This window comes from Cnephaeus nilssonii, assembly GCF_951640355.1.
Source record: "Cnephaeus nilssonii genome assembly, chromosome: 2".
Classification (NCBI taxonomy): domain Eukaryota; kingdom Metazoa; phylum Chordata; class Mammalia; order Chiroptera; family Vespertilionidae; genus Cnephaeus; species Cnephaeus nilssonii.
The window spans coordinates 98,406,404-98,413,385 of record NC_137073.1 but is presented as its reverse complement, the minus strand read 5'-3'; positions in this window follow the sequence as shown (position 1 = coordinate 98,413,385).

Here is a 6,982-nt window from a genome sequence, read left to right as displayed (position 1 = left end):
CCTGGAGACATAGTGTCTCAACATTCTCATACTGAAATGATTGACAGATATGCTATTTTAAAGGAAGAAAGAGAGGGACAGACAGACAGACAGACACATGGGCAGGAGGGCCACGCTTCCTTTTTAAGTAAATATAACACGTCACACAAATAAAATTGAAGAATTATAAGTGAAAATAATAATAATGGTAGGCTCTATATTGTTGACATTGTTATGAAAAATATATAAAAGATAAAATATAGTATATATTATCCAAAAATCAGTTTGATGAGCTGACGGATGTTTAAGAATACTTTATTTTTATTAACTGCTCATAAAAATAAATTCAACTATCATGCCTCATCCTTTTAGATTTCTTAACATAAATATTTTATGGAAATTAAAGTATGCCAACAAATATCAGAAATAATATCAGAATCAGAAATAATAGCCCTGCTCTCCTTTAGCATATTTTAAAATTTTGTTTTCCTTAAAAGGTACTCTAAAGAAACACCAAGTATTTTGGATTAGTGATATTGAAGGTGTTTTTTTTTTTTTCCTTTCAAAAATCCTGAATATGGCTTTCCAGAAAGTTTATTGTCTCAAGAGAGAGAAAATGGGGGACATCTGTAATACTCTCAGTCATAAAGATAAATAAAAACAAAGAGGGAGAGAGAACTAAAATTAATGGTGATATTTCCCAGGTTTCCTGATGATGTGCTGCTTTTAATCTCCCATCAATCAAGATAGCCAAGTGACATTAAAAAAAGTAATCAAATGTGTCTAGGCTTTGCCACCTGGGTCATGTTGAATCAATGCCATCTGTCAAGGAGAAAGACTTGCAAAGGCATGCACCTCACATTTTAAAGGAAATTGCAGTCAAATTTCCCCAAGCACTAGGCGACATCTGGTCTATACTTAACTCATCATGATTTCTCTTATCTCATATAATAGTTTAGTAGGAGATAGGTACTCCTTTTTCATGTGCTATTAACCAACAAATTAATTTACTAATTATTTATTTCTATGCTCTGCAGTGCAAGGGGAAATCTTATATAACATCAAAAAATTTATTGAGCACTTATTCTATGCAATTTACCTGGATTATCTAATTTAATGCTCCCTATAACACTATGAGGTCAATATTATTATTATACTACTTCACAGATGAAGAAACTGAAGACTAGAGATTTAAAAATCTATGCAAACTCATATAACTTGAAAGTGATAAAGACAAAATTCAAACACTGGTATTTTGATTCTAGAGCCCACTGAACTATGCCACGCTTGCTCCTCAGGGAGTCTACTAAAGTATCACAATTTGCTTAGTTAATATATAGAGATTAAAATTATAAAAAGAGGCTTCTGCACGAATCTCTCCTCCTTCTCCTTAAAGGATGACTTCGTGCTTGGGTACCTGCTACATTTGATTTTTAAAAGGCAGGTGAGCACAAGGGAAATATAGTAAGGTATGGCAAGTCCAATGTCATTTGTCTCTGCTCAGGATTTTTGCAGTCAAGCTAAAACCATTAGAGTGCAATATAATTTCCCTTTGCTGTCCCAAGTATCAAGAAATGGTCTAATAATGCCTGATGTTTTAGGTAGAAGATACAAATTAATATTTATATGAACCCCTGTACAATTTTAGAATCTTTAATAATCAGATGACCTAGGAGTATTTATGTGTTGTTTACTATAAGTTGGTTTGGATTTCCTAAGTGCAAATTGTCACACTAAACTAATTAAAAACATATATGTATATATGCATACATATACTATGTATTTATTTTAAAAAATATATAATTATATGTATATTGATTTCAGAGATGAAGGGAGAGGGAGAGAGAGAGAGAAACAATGATGAGAGAAAATGATCAATTGGCTGCCTCTTGCACACCCCCTACTGGGGATTGGGCTGGCAACCTGGGCATGTGCCCTGACTGGGAATCAAACTGTGACCTCCAGTTTCATAGGTCGACACTCAACCACTGAGCCATGCCGATCGGGCAACTAATTTTTTGTTTGTTTGTTTTTGTTTGTTTATAATTGATTTTTTTACAAAGAGGAAGAGAGAGGGATAGAGAGAAACTTTGATGAGAGAGAAACATCGATCAGCTGCCTCCTGTACACCTCCTACTGGGGATGTGCCCGCAACCAAGGTACATGCCCCCGACCTGAATCGGACCTGGGACCCTTCAGTCCGCAGGCCGATGCTCTATCCACTGAGCCAAACCGGTTAGGGCGGGCAACTAATTTTTTTAAAGGCTACTAGAATTATAATGAAAATATTCTGTGAAACTTAACTAAGTACTTTGAAAATTTTATGGCTAAGATGAAGAAACATAGTCTGAATGGTAATGCATCTATATGTACTAGAGAGTTGGATGCACTGGTCCTAATAAATGTTTTCAAATCAGTAATTTTGAAAAAAACAACACAGAAGACATTTATCAGATTTTAAAGTCATCAAGTATACATTGTATATCATGACTGGATCAAGATTATTAGACTTTGGGAAAGTCTTGAAGACTTGGTCACTATAGAAGAGATGAAATTTAATGGGAATACATGAGAAATTCTCTGTTCAGATTTTTAAAATAGACTTATTCATAGAAAGAGTTTGTTATCAGTCAGGATAGACTAGATTAGAAATAAATTAGCAGCCAAAGTCCAAGACTTATTTCTTATTCACCTTATGCATCCACAGTGGGTCACCTGGGAGCTTTGCTCTATGTTTTCCTCACCCTTCTCCAGGCTGATGGAGAAGCTATCATCTAATCATTGCTGTCATGGTGTCAGAGAAAAAGCTCTCATCTCTCAAAGTGCTCAGCGAAGCAATATAGGTCATCTCACATCATGCTGACCAAGAAAGTCAGATGACCACATCTCACTCTAGAGATGGAGGAAGGTATATTCTTACCATGTGTCCAGAGGGAGACAGTCCTAATGGCCATCACAGGTTAGACCAGGCACAACAGCTGTTGATGTGAAAAATAGCATGAGGGTTTTAGTTGATGGCAAAACTTGGTTGATGGAAAAATGAACGTAGTCTTTAAGTGCCTTGATGGAAGTATCTGTGATAGGCTGAATAACAGCTCCCAAAGACGCCCAAATCCTAATCCCCAGAGTCTGTAAATGTTACCTTTTGCAAAGGGTCTTTGCACCTGTGATTCCATTAAGGATTTTGAGACTGGACGATGATCCTGGATTTTCTGGGTGGGCCTTGAATGTAATCACAAGTCTCCTTATAGAAGAGAGACACAGAGGGATACTGAAGTGATGAACTTTGAAGGGACCAGCCCTGTTGACACCTTGATTTTAGTCCAGCAACATTTATTTTGCACTTCTAACCCCCAGAAATATAAGATAATACATTGTGTTGTTTCAAGCCACTAAGTTCTAGGTGAAAAAAATCAGAATAATAAAGAGGAGCAATAGCTCATTATAAACAGAGTTGTTGAAGCTGCAAGGGATGTTTACCTGAAAAAGAAAATACAATGGAGGCTTTCTTATGTAAGGGTTGGCTCCTAGACTTGGGTGAGGCCTGCTTTGTGTGGACACAGAAGCCAGAACGTAATCAGTACATGGCTTGTTATGGGGTTTGGTGCATGACAAAAATGAAGCTTGTTCAACATTAGAACAGGCTGCCTTGGTGCCACTGGATGGAGGCACAAATATGCTAGATGACCACTGGTCAAGGATACTGTCAGAATGAATCCTGCATTGGGTAGGTAATTTGAATAAATAACTTCTCAAGTTACTTCCATGATTGTTTTTTTCTCTTATACTAGAGGCCCGATGCATGAAATTCATGCAAGCATAGGCCCTGGCAGCCTCGTGGCCCCCCCCTTCCCCTTTCCACCCCCCCCCCTGGTCATTCTGGAAGGTCGTTTTGCTGTCAGGTCTAATTAGCATATTAGCTCTTTATTATATAGGACTAGTCCTGATAGTTGCCTGGATGAGCAACCCATGGTGGTTTACAGGTGTGGGAGGTCCGGAGCTATGCCAAAAGGGGGCTCATTATTGGCTCATTGGTTGGTAAAGTTATCGGTCAAAGGGAATATGTGTAGTTCAGATTAGAAGTCATTCCAAATGCCAGGAGGCAGGAAGATGCCCAGTCAGAGCATCTAGAAGGAGTGACGAGGCAGAAGACATAGAGAATGGAGAGTGTGAATAAGGCTGGCCCTTAGGTAAGCTGAGGCTCAAATGGGTAAAAATGGACAGTGAGTTCTGGAACGGACCCCATGAATACTCCTAAATACAGTATTTTTAAATCCCATGGTCAACTGTATAGCCTGTGAGTCAGCAGCTTCATTTCCAAAATCAGAATTCCTCACTGGAGTTTGGTCCCCATTTCTTCTCTTCTCTTGGAGCATCAGGTAATTTTGGTGGCATATGCCCCTCATCACTCTTCCGCTGAGGCGTCCAAAGCATTGCACAGACCTGTGTTTGAATCCAGCTACATTTTTCATTTACATATGAGAACATGCTAATGTGACTATTTGAAACTAAATCATATTCACAGATAACATAATCATAACATTCTAGCTGGTAGGATAAATATTCTTTGCATTTTTCAGTTTTCCCCCAACATTTGCAAAATAGATGCATATGATTTCTATATCCAGAAAAAAAATGTAAGGTGAAAATAAATAAGAGGATTTGAGATATTTAAAAAGTATTTATATCTCCTTCTCTCCCTTCACCATATCAAAATAACAACTGAATTAATTGCTCCTTCCAAAGTTATTTCCTTGAATGAGGCCAACTGGTTAAGAAGGAAATTTAGAACAAATACAAGGAAATAACTTCATGCCGCTTGTGGTCAGCTGGAGGAATTTGCTGTCACAGAAGGTCAAATGGTCTAAAGCAGTCGTTGGATGACTTGAAAGCGTTTTCAGGATGCAATGGCTGGAGGGAGGCAGGCAGGGGCCCCCCTAATCGGCAGCTGTTAAGAGGAACGGAGATGTCCAGTTTTAGGGTGAAGAAAATTTCAGCTGGAACTGGTAAACAGGAACAGTCTCTGACCTTGATTTGAATATCCAGAACAAGACGCTACTAATAAATTGCTCATTCAAACTGAAGCTACTTTCTGTTTTACTGTCGTTTTGACCTCTGGTCTGCCCTATAGACTCACACTAATGCGCCATGTGACGGTCATTGTTATTCATGGATGCACTTGGGCGTTGATTGAGTGTAAGGCACCGTGCCAGGCGCTGGCAACATGACAGCAGATCGAAAGCGAAGAGCTCAGAGTCTACCAAGGAAAACAGATATGTTAAAAAAAATTATAGAACAGCCCATTAATGCTGTGTCACAATTAAGGATAAAGTGCCATGGGAACCTAGAGCTGATTAACTTTGCTGAGTTGGGGATCAGGAAATATGTTTTCCCAAACTTTCCTAAGGTAAGAATCATCCTTGAACACTTGCTGGGAAAAAAAAAAGACTCCTGAACTTCTTCAGCTTAGAGCCCCTGAATGAGGAGGTCCAGGGGAAAGGCTGGGAATCTCAATGCCCCCCAAACACCCTGGGGGATTGTTACCAGAGGGCCAGCTGGGAAACTGGGGTGGGAGGAGCCTCTCAGGTGAAATGGGAACAGGGTTCACCCAGGACCATGGTCGGCAAACTCATTAGTCAACAGAGCCAAATATCAACAGTACAACGATTGAAATTTCTTTTGAGAGCCAAATTTTTTAAACTTAAACTTCTAACGCCACTTCTTCAAAATAGACTCGCCCAGGCCGTGGTATTTTGTGGAAGAGCCACATTCAAGGGGCCAAAGAGCCGCATGTGGCTCGCGAGCCGCAGTTTGCCGACCCCTGACCCAGGATAAAGAAGTATGTCTCAACTTTGTATGTGCATATGATTCTCCCGTGGACATTTTAAAATGCCAATTTTGACTCAGTAGGTCTGGGTTGGGCCTGTGATTCCATTTCTAACCACTCCCAGTTATACCCAAGCTTCTGGTCAGCAGATCACATAGGCCTTCTCATTGCCTTTATAACAAAGCACAAACACAACCATTCGTGATCCAACCTTTCACCTCTCCAGTCTTATCTTTTGTCCATTCCATCCTGTATTCTGTTCTGACAAACTCATCTGTGTTTTGTCTACAGACATTCGCAGGCATCTTTTCTCCTACCCATCCTCTCTTTCTTTGGTCAACACACTTCTGGTCCCCAGATTGTGGTTCCCGGGCATTTTTTAGGCTCCTGCTTCACTAGCGTTTTCTTCTGGAAACATAGCCTGATACCTTGCATAGAGCAAGAGCAGAATGGATTTTTTTGGATCCCTTTGACAATTTAATATGAAGTCACTGTCAGCCATGACAGCTATGTCAAGTGCTATGTTAAGACAGGTAAGGGGTGTAATGGGAATGCCCTTAGGAGGAGCCCAGAATGCCCCAAACCACAAGTCTGGACCCTTGGGTAAAGACTCCATCTGGACACAGACATGGGTGGGACTGCTGCCCATTGTGGGCTCTGAGAACTCAGAACTCTGACTCTCAAGCTTGGCTGTACTACGGGCCACGCTGGGAACCCTGCCGGACTTCCACTCCACGGGACAGTGCTGTCCCTGCAGCCACCTGGCTTGAGACCCACGCCCGCCTCGCCACCTGGGGATGCTACCAGGGGCCCAGACTTCCTGCCAGTGGCTCCCTCTGCTCGCTTCTATCGCTGAAGCGCCCCCTCTCTGTGCGTAAGCTGCGTGGGACTCTATTGGCTTATTGGGAAGGTCTCCCCTAATAAACCTGGCATTGTGCAAAGACACAAACACGTGTGAGTGACTTTTTGGGGGGACACTCCCTTGCTCCTGACATGCTCCCAAATCTGGGTTAGGCATCTTTTACTCTCCCTGCCACACTGATTGGTAATTGGGTGTTTAAGAGTCGAACTCATTATTCCCAGGACACACAGCCTAGCTGTAAGGGGTTGTTTCAGAAATAGAAGCTCGTGGTTGAATTGAATTAAATTGGAAGTCCACATCAAACAGGTTCAACT